The sequence below is a fragment of the Pelobates fuscus genome, chromosome 13 (assembly GCF_036172605.1).
Source record: "Pelobates fuscus isolate aPelFus1 chromosome 13, aPelFus1.pri, whole genome shotgun sequence".
Classification (NCBI taxonomy): Eukaryota; Metazoa; Chordata; class Amphibia; order Anura; family Pelobatidae; genus Pelobates; species Pelobates fuscus.
Genome location: NC_086329.1, coordinates 6588802 through 6606857, shown reverse-complemented (window position 1 = coordinate 6606857; position 18056 = coordinate 6588802). Strand labels below are relative to the sequence as shown.

Below are 18056 nucleotides of genomic sequence, written 5' to 3'. Positions count from 1 at the left end.
GTACCAACATATTGCCCCATTCTGTAAATTCTATTTTTAAATTACATTCTTTTTCCCAACTCTGTATCTGTTTGGATATTATATTTTTTGGGAGCCGATCTTATCAAAGCATAGCATTTAGCCATGCTTTTCTTTAAGCTTTCATTTCCAAAAATCTGTGTTATAAGACTACTACTGATAGAATTGTTAGTTGCAAGACATTTCCCTAAGTAGGACTTTATTCTTAAGTAACGAAAAGTCTCCAATTGACGAAGGCCAAACCCTTTAGACAGAGTTGAGAAATCTTTCATTTTATCTCTAAATAATATATCTTCTAATATTTGAATATTCCGATCCCTCCAAGAGTCTATTTTTAAATCGTGTATAAAAACCTCTAATAACTCTATCTCCATAAACCCGTAGATGTTTCCCAGAATTTTTAGTTTTTAGTTTTTTTATCAAGAACCATTCATTCAATAAATGGCAGAGAATTTTGTTGCCGAGTGCCTCTCCATGCTTCTTAGGTTGCCAGATATACTTAATTAATCTTTTCCTATTCAGTGTTTGGGTCTCTAATCCAAACCAACCCAATTTTTCAGACTCTTTCTTTGTCAATAGCTGGGTGTGATATAGAATAGTGGCTTCGTAGTGACTTATTATATTTGGAAAATTTACGCCTCCTTGCCCTATGGCATTCGTTAATTGATCTACACTGATCCGAGGTCTTTTCCCCTTCCAGATAAAATTCTTAATTAACCTTTGTAGAATCTCTAACCAAGGTATGGGAATTTTTAACCCCTTAAGGACACATGACATGTGTGACATGTCAGGATTCCCTTTTATTACAGAAGTTTGGTCCTTAAGGGGTTAACGGAACCATTCTAAAATAGTAAGTCCATCTTGTAATTATATACGCATTGATTATGTTTATCCTTCCCATACAACTAAAAAACAGATAATTCCATATTTTAGCGTTATCCCAGTAGACTTCAACAACCTCTTGTGATTAATCTCCACTACTTTATCAATATTATCAGATATTAATATGCCTAAATATTCGAAGCTACCGTTAGCATCCAAAAAAAACCATACGTTTTGAGAAATTAATTTATCCATATTTTGTCACAGTATTTAAACATCACTATGGTTTTCTCTATATTTATCTTATAATTTGAGACATTACTATATTCTTCTATTTCCTTCTTTAGATTCTTAATTTGCACAAATATGGAAAGAGATATAAAAATAGCCTAAAAAGCAAACACTTTTCACACATCATTATAAAACAGACTTTTCTTTCTTTAAACTACAGTCACAATCAATGTTTTAAATCACTTTGAATGTGATATGTTTCTTCATCAATTCATTCAATAAAAAATAAAAAAGTGTATGTTATAAAATACATTACTGTATATCTGTCTAATTAGATATTCTGACATGTTTCTATCACATTAAAAACAAATTTCATTTTATTTTAAATAAACTATCTTCCATTGAGTTTTAGTTTTTTCTTTGCACACAGTGAAGCAACCAACATATGTTGTATTTTATTTACTGGGTTCTTAAGGTGCCCTCATTAAAACTAATAGGATTATCGACACAGTCATTACTTAAGTAAATCTACTATGGTACAAGCTAATCATCTTAAATGGTGCAGATGGCCACAGATTTGTGTGTTTTAAAACCATGTCACTACAAATGACTTATCATGTTATTTAAATAATTTACATAGCACATACGGAGCACAGCAGAGATATGCACTACAGCCGATGGCTCGTCTGCTAGTATTTAAGCTTATTCATCCAACTTCAGCCTCAGTTTAATATATTTAGATAAGCTTTTAATTTTCCTTCATCTTTGTCTGATCTTAACTATTTAACTACCTCACGAGCTATTCAATATTTACATATCTCCTCAGATCTCTGTCCATCAACGTCAAACATCCCTGCAACGTCCTGTCTAAACTCCGCATTATTCTCTTTTGTTTGTAAGTTCACAAGTTATTTTGCTAAGCACTTCATAGAAAAGTACTGCGTTCGCTAGATTGCAAGCTCACGGGCAGAGGCTTCTGATTTCTTGTGTATTGGTTTGTCTTCATCATGTCTGTATTCCCTCTATTGTACAGCTCTGTGGAATATGTTGGTGCTATATAAATACCAAATAATAATTATTTAATATTTTTGAATAAGCTTTTACAATGATTTCATATTTTGAAATATATTTTAAAATATATTGATATTTATGTTATATTCATATATTGTTTGGTATTTTAACATTTTGAAAAAATAAGTACTTTAAATGTTTATCCAAAAATATTGAATAATTTAATAAGCTTACCCAAAACTATTAAATTGAGGCCTTTATTTGTTACACAGTTACTTTCATAACCAGACAACTGTGCACAATTACTTTACTTATAAAAGGAGTGGCTGATAATATAAATTTTAAATATAGATGTTTAATTGAAGTTTTACAAATATTTTAATAAATATTGCTTGAAAATAGCCATAAATATAGGATTAATTAAGGCATAAACAGTCATTACGTCAGCCGGTGGGCGAGACTGAGCTCGCCCATCGGCCGGGGAGACCTAATGCCGTGCATGCGCATTAGAGCTCCCCATAGGAAAGCATTGAAAATGTTTTTCAATGCTTTCCTATGGGGAATTGAGCAACACTGGGGGTCCTCACACAGCCACTAGAGGTGGAGTTACCCTGCAAGGTAATTATTGCAGTTTATAAAAAACTGCAATAATTACAGTTGCAGGGTTAAGGGTAGAGGAGTTGGCACCCAGACCACTCCAATGGGCAGAAGTGGTCTGGGTGTCTGGAGTGTCCCTTTAAGTTAAAAACTAGCATTAATTGGATCCCGCAGATGTTTGCTTTGACTCTAGCCTCCCCCATCTCCTCACTTTGTATTTGTCTGGACTCCGAAAGAGGAACCTTGGATGAATCAAGGTCTCTAAAAGTATCCAGTTCATTTGATGACTCACCTGTTTCTGTTTGGGAATGTTTGCAATTCTACTTGCATTGGCGTCTGCATCATCCTTTTTCAGAGTTTGTGCTGGACCATTTGTTTTTGTAAAATGTATTCCGTCAAAAAAACAATAGAGTATTCTTGTTTACTTTGCTCCACTTTTAGAATTTGATCCAGAACTGTTCTGTATAAATGACTGTTTATATGTCTTCATTTGTTGCAGAGACATTTTACTGCATGTATACATAAAGAGATCTGACTGTGGACAAGTTAACAAGTCTTTTTATACAGCAAGCTTTGCTTAATGTAGGTTATAGTGTCTATAAACACTACAACAATCAAAATGCAATTGTGTGAGATGTATTGTTTATAGAAACTGTAACCTACATTAAGCAAAGCTTGCTATATAAAAAAGACTTGTTAACTTGTCCACAGTCAGATCTCTTTATGTATACATGCAGTGAAAAAAAACTGTTAAGTAACTATACTCCAAACATTAACAAGAGAGAAAACGAGATGGAGAGGTGGAAGGGGGATAGGGAGAGCAGGGAGATTGTGACAGAACAATATAAATATAGTAAGAGTGATAAAAAGAGAGAAGGAGATAGAAGGGTAAAGGGAGGAAAGGAAGATGAAGTATAAGGAAGCAAAACATTGAAATGAATGGTTGGATGGATGGTTAGTTGATTGGGTGGATTAATAGAAGGATCATATTAAAAATTTGGTACAACTTTGAAAATATATTAAGCTTTAAAATTTTGAGCTAATGTTGAATATATAAAAGACTACAATCACCATGGTATCAAAACTGTGCATTCAATATAATTAAATATTATACATTGTAATCTGAATACTCAGGAGCAATATGCATCTGCAAAGGAAAACATATCTCTAGCAATAAATTCACTCTGCATATAAACAGCCAAATATAGATCTACCCAACTGTGATCTACTATCACTACAGTATTAATCCCACTGCTGGGTATCATGTCACTGTGTACAATAACATTACACATAATATTTATGCCATACATGTAACAAGTCCTACTCATGTATTGCTTTCTTGATGATGTTAACACATATAGGGAAACAGATAGTGAATATATGTCTTCTATATATACGTATATATACATATTCAAACAAATATTAGAAAGGTACATTTCTCAGTATGTACCATTGGGTAATAAATATAAAAGAAACAAATTTAAACCAATGTGGCTTAGTAGAGAAGTAAAACTAGAGATTAAAAATAAGAAAAGGGCATTTAAAGCATTTAAATCGGACAAATCAGAGGCAACCTATATAAGATATGAGGAAGCCAATAATACTTGCAAAAAGGCAATTAAAGTGGCTAAACTAGAACATGAGAAATTGATAGCCAAAGAATGCAAAACCAACCCCACGGAGATGGGTCTGTTAGTTAATGAAGACCAGGAAAAGGAAGAAAATTTAAATAACTATTTTTCTTCAGTATATATTAATGAGGATCCTATGGCAAGAGATATGCAAATGATTGCTGCAAAAAACTTGCAGGTAGCTTGTGATTGGATTGCTCGAGACAAGGTGCTACAGCTATTAAAGAAAATTAATGTAAATAAAGCTCAGGGGCCTGACGGTATCCACCCACGAGTACTTAAGGAGCTAAGTGGGGAAATAAGTGAACCACTGTATTTAATTTTTCAAGATTCTTTTATTTCAGGTATTGTACCGGAGGATTGGAGGAAGGCAGATGTTGTTCCTATATTTAAAAAGGGTTCAAAATCCTTGCCTGGAAATTATAGACCTGTGAGCTTAACTTCTGTGACTGGGAAATTATTTGAACGGCTATTAAGGGATAATATTCAGGAATTCATTTGGAAGAACTGTGTTATTAACAATAATCAGCATGGTTTTATGAAACATAGGTCATGTCAAACTAACCTAATTGCATTCTACGAAGAAGTAAGTAGAAGTATAGATCAGGGTGTTGCAGTGGATGTGATCTACTTGGATTTTGCCAAGGCATTTGATACGGTTCCTCACAATAAGTTAGTCTTTAAACTAAAAAATTGGTCTAGATGAATATTCTTGTTCTTGGGTAGAACATTGGCTTAAGGATAGAGTACAACGAGTTGTAATTAATGGTACATTTTCAAGCTGGACAAAAGTGGTAAGTGGTGTCACTCAGGGTTCTGTTTTGGGACCGCTTCTATTTAACATATTTATAAATGATCTTGAAATGGGCATTGAAAGCCATTTATCAGTGTTTGCAGATGACACAAAACTTTGTAAAGCAATAAAATGTGAGCAGGATATTGCCTTGCTGCAGAGGGATTTGGATAGATTGGGAGACTGGGCACTAAAATGGAAGATGAAATTTAACGTAGAGAAATGCAAAGTTATGCACTTTGGGGTTAAGAATGCACAAGCAATTTACACCCTAAATGGTAGTGAACTAGGAATAACCACACACGAGAAGGATTTGGGAATTGTTATAGACAACAAATTAGGCAGCAATATGCAATGTCAATCTGCAGTTGCTAAGGTCAGTAAGGTTTTGTCATGTATAAATAGGGGCATAAATTCTCGAGATGAAAATATCATTTTGCCTCTTTATAAATCGCTGGTAAGACCACACCTTGAATAAGCTGTGCAATTTTGGGCACCTGTTCTAAAGAAAGATATCATGGCACTAGAAAAAGCCCAGAGACGAGCTACAAAATTGATAAAAGGAATGGAGCATTTTAGTTACCAAGAAAGGTTAAAAAATGTAAACCTGTTTAGTTTGGAAAAACGGCGCCTGAGAGGGGATATGAAAACATTATACAAATATTTTCGGGGCCAGTACAAACCATTACCTGGAAATCTATTCCTAAACAGGGCTATACATAGGACACAAGCTCACACATTTAGGCTGGAAGAAAGGAGATTTCATCTAAGGCAAAGAGAAGGTTTTTTTTTTTACAGTAAGAGCAATAAGGATATGGAATTCTCTGCCTGGAGAGGTAGTTTTGTCATATTCTATACAGATGTTTAAACTGCAATTGGATAAATACTTGCAAAAACATAACATACAGGGATATAATTTCTAATTAGTGGGGTAATAGCTGCTTGATCCAAGGAGACATCTGACTGCTATTTTGGGGTCAAGAAGGATTTTTTTCCTAGTTTGTTGCAAAATTAGAAGCGCTTCAGACTGGGTTTTTTGCCTTCTTTTGGATCAACAGCAAAAACATATGTGAGGAAGGCTGAACTTGATGGACACAAGTCTCTTTTCAGCTATGTAACTATGTATTATCACTATCCATGTGCCATACAGAAGACATATCTAGTTTCAAGAATCAGTAATATATGTAAATTTATGATATCTAAAGAGTCTAATAAAAGAAAACTGCCAATAAATGCAATTGTTACTCCAATAAGGCAGTATTCATATGGTATAAAGACATGATTATGGCAACTTTACACATTCACACTAAAATAGCATTATATAATCACCCTAGGAAGCTTTGAAGGCTTGAGATGATTGCCAATATTTTCTTTTTACATGAGACAAAAGTTTACAGTCTCAGTGGTGAAGTGATATCTCACTCTTAGTAGTGGAATGATACTTCGGTCTCGGTGGTGATATGATACTCTTGTCTCATTGTTGGAGTTATACCTCAGTACCAGTAGTGAAGTGATACCTCAGTCCTAGTAGTGGAGTGATAGCTCGGTTGCGGTGGTGGAGTGATACCTCAGTCTCAGTGTTGGAGTGATACCTCAGTCCTAGTAGTGGAGTGATACCTCGATCGCGGTGGTGGAGTGATACCTCGGTCGCGAAGGTGGAGTGATACCTCATTCGCAGTGGTGAAGTGATACCTGGGTCGCAGTGGTGGAGTGATACCTCGGTCGCAGTGGTGGAGTGATACCTCGGTCGCAGTGGTGGAGTGATGTCTCGGTGGTCTCAGGAAGGGAAGTGTTACTTCGGTCTTAGTGTGAGGCAAGTTACAAAAGAATGGAAATGTCATAATTTATTGTAGTGCTTTGCCATTTTAGTAACGCAGGAACCAAGTCCCAACAGGTAAATTCACCAAAGTGTGTACATTTTAGAGATACATTTCCAATAGCAGCTATGTATTTATTTATTGTTTTACGTTCTTTATTTTTGTGGTGCAAATAGAAGAGTACAGGCATATCAAGGCATTTAAGGCCTATACAATATAGGTTATTACAGCATGTTGCAGGAAATGCTGAAAAATACTGCACCTTTTGTAAAATAACAGACAAATATAGTGCAATTTTGTGAGCAAACGATAATTAACAAAGAAAAGGAAACAATTATCATAAGCAGTGCAGCTTACTGCATATAAGAAGAATGGTAGAGTAGAACTAAGGCGGAAGTCCAAGAGCAGATACCACTGGTTAAGTAGCCATATTGTAGAACACATTCAAGCATGTTATAATAACAATTGGGGATAGCAGACATGTTATAACTAGTTGGAAGGATCAAGGATCAAGAATTTGAGAGACTGTCCACAGTTAAAACAAAAACAAAAAACTAAATATTTTCTGTGTACCTTCTGTATTTACTTCTCTTTGCACATTGTATGTGAACATCATCATGGTGATGATACTGGTCTATTTGACTTACATAGAAAATAAAATAGATATGTTGGGGTTTCCTGCAAAATAGTTTTCTACTGCACAGTAAATTTATATTCAACGCGATGTACAGCTGTCGCAATTGTATTTCAAGCATCTATCTGCGAGATCTGCTTCATGCTGTTATTGAAAGGAAAAAAAAAATAACACTGGCAGAAATTCAAGGTTTGGCAGGGGGAAAAAAATGCCACGACAAAAAGCAATTTTTGTTCAAACGGCAGATACAGATTTAATGTGTTTATAAACAGCGGAGAACAAATACACTTGCATATTATAATTAGCATTAAAATTTATATCCATGTCAATGTTAGAATATAGATAACACACTTCTTGTTTTAGAGAAAAGCTTAGAGATCATATATTATTTATTTTTATTAGTTTATATTTAAAAAAATTTTTTAATCCAGCAAGAGTATTGAAGCATTTACAAACTGTTAATAATTTAGTCTTCCTTATACCGTATATATCAAATCTGTGTAATACAGAACGATGTGATTGCAGATTAATTTGTTTACAATGTCTACTCATGGTACAAGATAGGCAGACAGACTACAGACAGACGCAATAGACAGATGGATGGAATATATACAAGAATACCTCCAGAGGTTGCCAAATGGATGATAAAAAGGGGAACTCCTGTGTGGATGAAAATAATCCACGCACTATCCCTATAGTAATATTTGAAACCACAAATTGATTGATTTTTTTCATAAACATAACTTGCTATAACTGTATTAAGCAATGTTACAATTAAGAAGCATTGAAAAACTATTAAACTCAACACAGAATACATTAACATCAGCAGTCAACAACATCAAATAATTGCAGACTGCTCAGTAAAAAGGGGGAAGCAGAACAACGAAGAAATAAAAGTGAGCCTATTTGCAAGGTCAGTTGCAATGCAGTTTATCCAGGTAATGTACATAAGCATTGCAATACAGCTTTGAACCAAGAGGTGGCACTGCACAAACCCTCCAAAAGAAAACAGTAGAGAGAGTAGCCCATACAGTACCTTTTGAGTATATATATATATATATATATATATATATATATATATATATATATATATATATATATATATATAGGCAGAATTTTAGCACCTAACTCCCTATAAAAGCAGTGGATAGTTTGTGGTGGTCTTAACAAGTTCCCATAACCCATGTCTAAAAGTAAAGGACAGAAGACAGGTAATTCATATTAACAAGTTTCCTGTAAAGATCGCCTATATTAATATGTGCTCAAACCCCGATTATATTGCACTTCAAAAGACTTTGGATAGAGGGGGAGAGACTGCCATAGCAGAAGGCCATTATCCCCCAACAACAGGTTCATCCACTTCTGTGGGTGGTAATTACAGTGAATTATCATCTACAAAGGTAGGTATGGAACGTTATCAAGGCCCTTATTATTTTCTATAGTGTGTAACTGTAACGGACCGTTTCAGCATGAAAGGGGAAAAATGCGTTTAGGCGATAATCCCCTTTTCCATAGACAGGCACAGCTACTGCAGAACATCAGAACTCACGAGTTGGATACGAAAGAACACTCCGAACTGGAACAGCTGAACAAGAAAAGCAGACATCGGCTTACACTCTTGGCAGTCAGCATACAATCCCATTCCCCCAAAGACCGAGACGACACATCGCTTTGAGGGTTAAGTAAGTCTGAGGACTGGGACACCCAGTCTGGCTTTTATTACAACCAAGTACATACAGGACACTCCCAGGGGGAGGATGAATTTAACCAATCACATGGATGTACCTCCCACACATTTCCTCCCCTTAGATTAGCACTTAACATAATTAACAGGGACACATTTTTACCCAAGTTTTGGATGTACCCCAAATACATATGATACACCCCTAAAACAGGTATCCCCTGATAGCCCTGATCTGGGTGAGCAACATACTCAAAAATCACCCAGATCGGACCAGGGGTTCGGGAGTTATGAGCAGGCAAAGTTTTGACCGACCGCAGGGGTAAAGTATCCGAAAACAGTTCCATGCATTTTGGCCCTGCGGTCGGTCACAAACAAGGGAATGAAAACAGGCGAATTGCCTGTGTTATAAAGCCTGGAGAGGGTTTGCATGAATTCCCTTGTTTGTGGGGTTCTTTCTACCGAACGGGGGGTCATTCGGTAGTTTCCATACGAATTCCTGGAAGTATGGAGGTCTCAGCGGTGTTTGCCTAGTCAAGTGTCCGATTTCAGTTCCAGACACTCGACGGCAAAACACCGCTGTTCGGTAGTTTAAGATGGCCGCCGCCACGTGGTTGTTTCCTGAATGGCGGCCACCCAGAGGACACATAATACATTACATGGATTGCCAATTACCTGTTTGCAACATTGTTGCAAACGGCAATTGGAGGCACACTTAGTCCTGGGTGGTCTGGTTGTTCGGTAGTTTCCCCCATACAATGAATGGAGTGATTCTACCGAACAATCAGATGAATGCTGCATATATATAACCCAGGTTAACTGCATACAAAAATACATACATGACATGAAAGTATTAAAGGCCAGATTACTGTACTACGCTCCACAGTCTTAAAGGTACAGTAGTCCCAAAAGTTCCAATGTGTCCATCGCTGCTTTTAAAGGGCCAGCAGCAGCAATACAAATCGTTACATGCCCAACTATAGTTTTTAAAGTGTAGCATGTCCAGGGGCCATAGTCAGCGGGCAGGAGGCTAGCAACCAGGCCTCTCCAGTTCACAGTGGCGAAGTTGGTTTCGCCACATTTCTCCCCTTTGTCAATTAGACTAACAGGGTACCTGACTTTCTGCCGGTCAGTGCCCTGGTTAGTCCAGCAACCCACCCACGAAACAGAAATAACAGAGCAGCCCACCCACACTAACCGGTTACTACATCTGGGTGAGGAAGGATTTTGTCCAAGGTCTGGTGTTTCACCACTGCTGGGTGGGAGACGGGTAGGCTGCCTTGGTGGGTTGCTGAGGGGGCAGAGACCAGCGGTACTCTGTCCTGTTGCCAGCACTACCACGGGAGTAGTCTGGTGGGCGCCTGGTTGCTGGAGACTGGCTGTCTCCCCTTTAGGTGCACAGCTCGACTGCCGGAGGGGGAGACCGACTGTCTCCCCTTTGGATCCATCACACTGAGGCTGGGGAACAGGACCGACCGTCCCTATCCCTTGTGCTGTAAGTGCAGAGACTACGGTCCCATCTGCACAGTCGTGGGGCTTAACATCTCCCCTTGGTGGATTAGGTTGTCGTGGGAGAGAGGGCGTAACAAGTTCCTCTCTCTGGATGGCAAACTGCCGCTGGGGAGAAAGGATGGCACCTTCTGCTCCCTGAGGTACACACTGCCGCTGGGGAGGAAGGACGCTGCTCTCCTCTCCCTTCACCTCACACTGCCTTCCTGGCACATCACTTTGTTGCTGGGGGGCAGGAACAACAACCTCTGCCCCCTGTAACTCAGCCTGCCGCTGGGGAGGATGGACGACACCATCAGCTCCCGGAGACACACACTGCCGCTGGGGAGGGAGGACGCTGCTCTCCTCTCCCTTTACTTCACACTGCCTTCCTGGCATATCACTTTTCTGCTGGGGGGCAGGAACAACAACCTCTGCCCCCTGTAACTCAGCCTGCTGCTGGGGAGGAAGGACGACACCTTCATCTCCCTGGGACCCACACTGCCGCTGGGGAGGAAGGACGGCACCTTCAGCTCCCTGAGGTACAATCTGCCGCTGGGGAGGAAGGACGACACCTTCATCTCCCTGGGGTTGCTCATAGGACCAGTCTAGGAGCTCTGTTACCTCGGGTACTGCTGGTTGCTGTTGGGCGGGAGGACCGGTTGTCTCTTCCCAGGCCTCATTGATGAGTCGCAGGTAATCCCCCTCCAGGTTCCATTCCTCGGTGACCAAATATCGTAGGTCTGCCTCGAGGTCCATAGCGCCAAAGAGACCCAGCATGTTCTCTCGGATGCCGTACAGGTCCCAAAAACGAGAGCCGGTATCTTCCCCAAAGTCCTCGTCACCACTATTATCCCAAAATAGACCGGGGCCAGTGTAATCTCCGCCTTCTGGGAACTCATACTCTGCCATCCTGGGAACACACTGAGCCGCGTACCACTGTAGCGCCTGGTACGCGTCGTCGAGCGTCAGTTCTGCGTATACTAGAATCTCGAGTCTAGTCACCCACTTTTCTGTGGTCTGTTTTCTCAGGAGGAACATCCGCTCTGCCATTCTCGCCAGGATTCGCTGCCTTCTGCTGCGGCGCTGATCCCCTCGTGAATACTGTACTTCTCCTATGGCTATGTCCCACAATTCGTCTCTGGCCCTCTGTCTGTACATCAACAGGTGTTCCTCTGGGACTACTCCAGACCCCAGGCGTACGTAACTGTACACTTTATCCTGAAGCTTCTCCTCCATTTTCTGAGTTCCTTTGTAGATAGGGTCGCTGTACGGATACTAACGTTGCCCTCAATTTGTAATCCAGAAATGGTGTTGTCTGTAGCTGTCCCTCTGGTTGTAGGAACGATCCCGCCGCTTGCCACCAATTGTAACGGACCGTTTCAGCATGAAAGGGGAAAAATGCGTTTAGGCGATAATCCCCTTTTCCATAGACAGGCACAGCTACTGCAGAACATCAGAACTCACGAGTTGGATACGAAAGAACACTCCGAACTGGAACAGCTGAACAAGAAAAGCAGACATCGGCTTACACTCTTGGCAGTCAGCATACAATCCCATTCCCCCAAAGACCGAGACGACACATCGCTTTGAGGGTTAAGTAAGTCTGAGGACTGGGACACCCAGTCTGGCTTTTATTACAACCAAGTACATACAGGACACTCCCAGGGGGAGGATGAATTTAACCAATCACATGGATGTACCTCCCACACATTTCCTCCCCTTAGATTAGCACTTAACATAATTAACAGGGACACATTTTTACCCAAGTTTTGGATGTACCCCAAATACATATGATACACCCCTAAAACAGGTATCCCCTGATAGCCCTGATCTGGGTGAGCAACATACTCAAAAATCACCCAGATCGGACCAGGGGTTCGGGAGTTATGAGCAGGCAAAGTTTTGACCGACCGCAGGGGTAAAGTATCCGAAAACAGTTCCATGCATTTTGGCCCTGCGGTCGGTCACAAACAAGGGAATGAAAACAGGCGAATTGCCTGTGTTATAAAGCCTGGAGAGGGTTTGCATGAATTCCCTTGTTTGTGGGGTTCTTTCTACCGAACGGGGGGTCATTCGGTAGTTTCCATACGAATTCCTGGAAGTATGGAGGTCTCAGCGGTGTTTGCCTAGTCAAGTGTCCGATTTCAGTTCCAGACACTCGACGGCAAAACACCGCTGTTCGGTAGTTTAAGATGGCCGCCGCCACGTGGTTGTTTCCTGAATGGCGGCCACCCAGAGGACACATAATACATTACATGGATTGCCAATTACCTGTTTGCAACATTGTTGCAAACGGCAATTGGAGGCACACTTAGTCCTGGGTGGTCTGGTTGTTCGGTAGTTTCCCCCATACAATGAATGGAGTGATTCTACCGAACAATCAGATGAATGCTGCATATATATAACCCAGGTTAACTGCATACAAAAATACATACATGACATGAAAGTATTAAAGGCCGGATTACTGTACTACGCTCCACAGTCTTAAAGGTACAGTAGTCCCAAAAGTTCCAATGTGTCCATCGCTGCTTTTAAAGGGCCAGCAGCAGCAATACAAATCGTTACATGCCCAACTATAGTTTTTAAAGTGTAGCATGTCCAGGGGCCATAGTCAGCGGGCAGGAGGCTAGCAACCAGGCCTCTCCAGTTCACAGTGGCGAAGTTGGTTTCGCCACAGTAACCAACCTTCCAATAAAGTAGCTTGACTGATACCGTCTGTGACTATTATATGATCAGGTCTTTGATAGTCTACAAGGGAGGTCCCAGACTTTTTGGGTACTAAGAGTATAGAAATATATCATAAAGACTATTGGAAAAAATATAACACTAAAATCCAGCAGCTTCTCTGATTTAGCCTTCATAATAAAACTACCCTCATTTTCTAGTGAGGGGGGTCATGAAAAATGCATCGCAGGGAGAGCCAAAAATGTGTGTTTCAGACAATGGTGATAACGGTGTGGGTAGGGTTAATGCTATTTTAGGATTATAGATAGTGTAGAGTTAATGTTAGGGTAGGTGTACGGGTAGCGGTGGTTATGCCAAATGCCTTCCTGTCCACAGTATGCTAGGCCACAGCATGCAGAATTCTAGGCCCAATAGCAGATCAGCTGGCATACAATCTATTAACACTTGCTATCCCTATTTAAAGTCTTCAGGCTGCAGGGAGAGAGTGGAACTATCCCCAGCACACCAAACTGTGACTTCCATGAATAATGAACCACAATGCAGAGTGAGAGTGTTCCTAAATATTTAAAACACTTACTGAATCATACAGGCAATTCACCAAGCTGGCCCAGGAACACACATATAGGATTGGTCTGAACAGAAGGTAGTTTAAGCCCTGGGAACACAAGCAACCAGATTGGTTCAGAAGCCGGTTTGTATATCATTCTGTGTTGTGTTGTGGCTGGAATTTAGTAAGCTAAGTGCTGCCATTTCCCCACTCGTGTCAGTCATTTATCAATTGGATCTGAGTGTCCTAGTTTGGAACTCTTTTTACATCCACGGATTGCTGTGAGCCCTTTTTCTGGATCAACTGCACAACTCAGATGCAATAATAGTCAACCGGCCAGACGATCTTATGACTTGCACCAGGACATGGGTAGGCTGTTGGACCTCTTCCTACTGGAACAAGTCCCTGCGAGGTAGGTATCAATTTCTAGATGTCTCCTGACAACCATATTTAGAAAGACATTGGCTCTTGGGCCAAGAAATTTGCGCTACTGTCAACAGTTGCCAGGAAAGTGGAAAACATAATACTCTTTATTTGATACACAGTCTATCCATTAGCAGCTCTCCATTAAAAGCATTATAATAGTGGGGAACAGGTAGTTAACAACATAAGACAATAACATATTACTCTGAAGAGGGGATGAGGGGGCAAGAGAATACACATTTTTCTGAGTGCTATTCATATTCTGTTAGAATATATATATATAGTGACATTTCCATAGTCAATGTTGAGGTTATATACTATAGGTAAGTTGGGTTGTCACTACTTCCAATTTGGCCTACATTTTTCAGTTTGATGTTCTTTCACTACAGTTTGTTATTTAATAAACATATACCTTTGTTTTTTGCAGGTATTGTAGGTGATTAGGAATACATTGTGTATGGCTTTACATTTCCAAGAAGACAAGTGAGTAGTATAGCACAGTTTCAAGGCCAGCACATGTTATTTTCAGGAGTTAAATATATTATACTTTGCACTCAAGATTTCAATTAGTTTATAGACTTCTATAACTTCTATAGATGTATTGAAGCTGTATGCTTCAATGCAAAATCTGTAATAACCAGTTAATATAATTAATAAACACCTGGCAAAAAGTTTGAACAAATTAACATATTTGGGGGAAAAAAGTATGGATTTGGATTTTATTACATTCATTTGTGGTCTCTCCCAAACTCACTAACAGTGTTTTAGGTGCACTTAGAATTTTAGGTTGAAATAGCCAAACCAAGAAACGTGGTCCAAGATCTGGATGATTAACACAAACTGTAGCTTCAATTTAATATTGTTGAATACGATTTTCAAATGACTATCATATTTATTTTTTTTTAAAAAATTTGATAATTTTTATATATTGCTATTTTTTATTTTAATAATTAAAACATTTTTTTTAAACAATTATATCCGAATATATTAAATAGAAGTCAATGTGAAATTTTTTTGGAATTCACTTTAAATTCCTGACTAGTTACTCTTTTGCGCATAACCCAAATTATTATTCAATGGGCACACTGTACATATGGCAATGTTAAAATCAGAAAACTAGAATAATAAATAATACAATATTAGACATGTGTGGGAGATTTATAGAATTCATCCTGATAAAAAAAGGTGCAAAGTTCTTGAAGTGGCAAAAGATCCAAAGCAAAGCTAGTGGGGATTCCACTAATTCCCAAGAACTTCACTCCACTTTTCTGATCATGACACTTAAATTAATCCCCTAATAAAGTGTTAAATAGGAAATTTGAGATGAGCTGGGATGCACTCTCCACAGTCATTGCTCCACTTTTAAAAGTTTGAAAAACTTATTTTTGTTTGTAATATTTTTATAAAATTCTATTTTTTATTTTTATTTACAGTTGGGATGATTTGTGAAAGTGGTGTTATGAGCAAAAAAAATAAAATTTTAGGGAAAAGTTGTGAAAGTGGCGGTATCACCATGTAAAACAATAAAATAAGCAGGAACATTTTTGTGGTGACTGATGCAATTTTAAAAATATGTCCCATAATATTTTTTTTTATATATATCTCTTTGCACTGTGCTGCCCATCCCATCAAAGTTGAAATTAAAATGTATTAGCAGATACAAACGAGCATCAATTCCGGAGCGCACACCAAAGTGATACTTGTCAACTGATTTCTTTCTGTTCTGTGTAATGTAATGTAAATTGTATTTTCATAACTAAGAGTTTTACAGAATTGGCACACTAAGTACACTTTCAATGTGTAATTTCAATTTAAACTAAGCAATCTTTTTCCAGCACTTGATCATGGGTAAAGAATTATTCACTTTAACTCCATGAAATCACTTCTAAAAGAGTTATTTTTCAAGTGTAAGGTTTTGTTTAACTGTTCTAACATAATACAAGTAAATACATTTCATAGTATTGTGCAAAGAGCTTCTTCGTGATTAAACATACAACGCATTTCGCTCAGCCTCCTCGCACGATAATAAATTGAAACACAGAATACAGGAACTGATTTTGTATGGTTACCTTGCTTAGGAAACCATCTCTTTGATGTTCACATGGTCATCTGAATACATAAGTTTGTCCAAAGCTCTGATAGGTAACAGCACTGCATGGAGTTGCAAACAATCTAGGGAAAAAAATAACCAGTAAATTATTTTTTAAAACATCTTATTATTTTACTATTGTAAATAAATATATTTAAGTGAAGCATTATGTCTCTCTATATCTTAATGTATGTAGCAATGTGATTTTGTACAAAGAACAATTATGATCTTAGTTCTAAAAGTAAAACAATTTCTATAAAACTGACTGATGGTTCCATCTTTAGAACTTTGGTACTAATCCGCATCAAAATAAGTTGTTGCAATTAAAATAGGATATATAGATGTATAAACCGCTTTATAATAATGTACTATAAGCACATTTATTAGAATTATCAAAAATAGAAAACATTAAAATTAAAATTCTTATTAATAAGTAAAATGTGTGCAATCCAAAGTATCGTATTTATGAAGTAATTTATAACCTGTGGAGATATTTAATTATTTTATTTATATGCCATTAATTATTGTTTTGACTGCATACTTGAAGGTTGTATATATGCAGCATTTCATGCATATTTTCTCATTATTTAAGTAAACGTTATTAATCTGTGAGGCTGATGTTTTTTTCTCATTGAGCAGAATATCTCACATTATTAAACTATTTTTGGATCCAGCAAAAAACAAAAAAAAACTATTACTTCATTCATTCATTCCTGCTCTTTTGTTTTAATATATATTTAGCTCTAAAATCAAAACTTCCTTAAAAAAAGGCACAGTGAGGGCATTTAATGCAAATCAATGAACATTTCCATTTGTGGCAAACAGACTGTGCATTTGCCCTACATAAAACACACAATATTATTATTATTATTATTATTAATATTATTATTATTATCATTGCCATTTATATAGCGCCAACAGATTCCGTAGCACTTTACAATATTATGAGTGGGGGGATGTAACTATAAATAGGACAATTACAAGAAAACTTACAGGATTAATATGTTGAAGAGGACCCTGCTCAAACGAGCTTACAGTCTATAGGAGGTGGGGTATAAGACACGTTAGCACAGCAAATATCAATCGAATAGGGTGGGAGTGAAATATGAAATTAATCTGTATTTTAAATAAAGTGGGTTTATTTTATCTGACCAACTTCCTGGGTAATCATTTTAAGACAAATTTAGTGGTATAAATTGAATTTGGAGCATCAAATATTGAATATGATTTTATTTTTTTAAAACACATTTCTTAATTCGGTATGCAGAGGTAAGTTCACTTTATCAACAATGTCTTCTTTCTAATTGCAAAGTTGATTTTGTATATGCATACTGAAGGTGGACTCGTATGACTCGAGAAATCGATTTGTGCAAATCTCCACTGTAGTCAAGACATTTGCAAATTATCTCAGTATTTGCTACTTGAGTCAGTTTGTCTATGCAGTAAGCACTCTTGAAGCACTTACTCTATGTTACGTTTCATGTATTTTTTATTGCTATAAAAACTGAATGAGAGGTTCAGGATCCTCTGAAATACTTTTATGGATTTTCTTGTCTTCTACCTCGGATTGCTACATATGGCTTCAT

General features: G+C 38.0%; 1 protein-coding gene across 2 annotated transcripts in view; it reads right to left on the bottom strand.

Moving 5' to 3' along the window:
* LRFN5 (leucine rich repeat and fibronectin type III domain containing 5) overlaps nucleotides 1–18056 on the bottom strand; it is a 208063-nt gene that overhangs the window by 81245 nt on the left and 108762 nt on the right. Inside the window, exon 2 of one of the 2 annotated variants that reach the window (XM_063438976.1) lies at nucleotides 16451–16553. The exons of the other annotated variant lie outside the window; for it this stretch is intronic. The gene's annotated coding sequence lies outside the window, so the exon portion shown is untranslated. The remainder of the gene's footprint in view (nucleotides 1–16450; nucleotides 16554–18056) is intronic. 2 annotated transcript variants of the gene reach the window in all.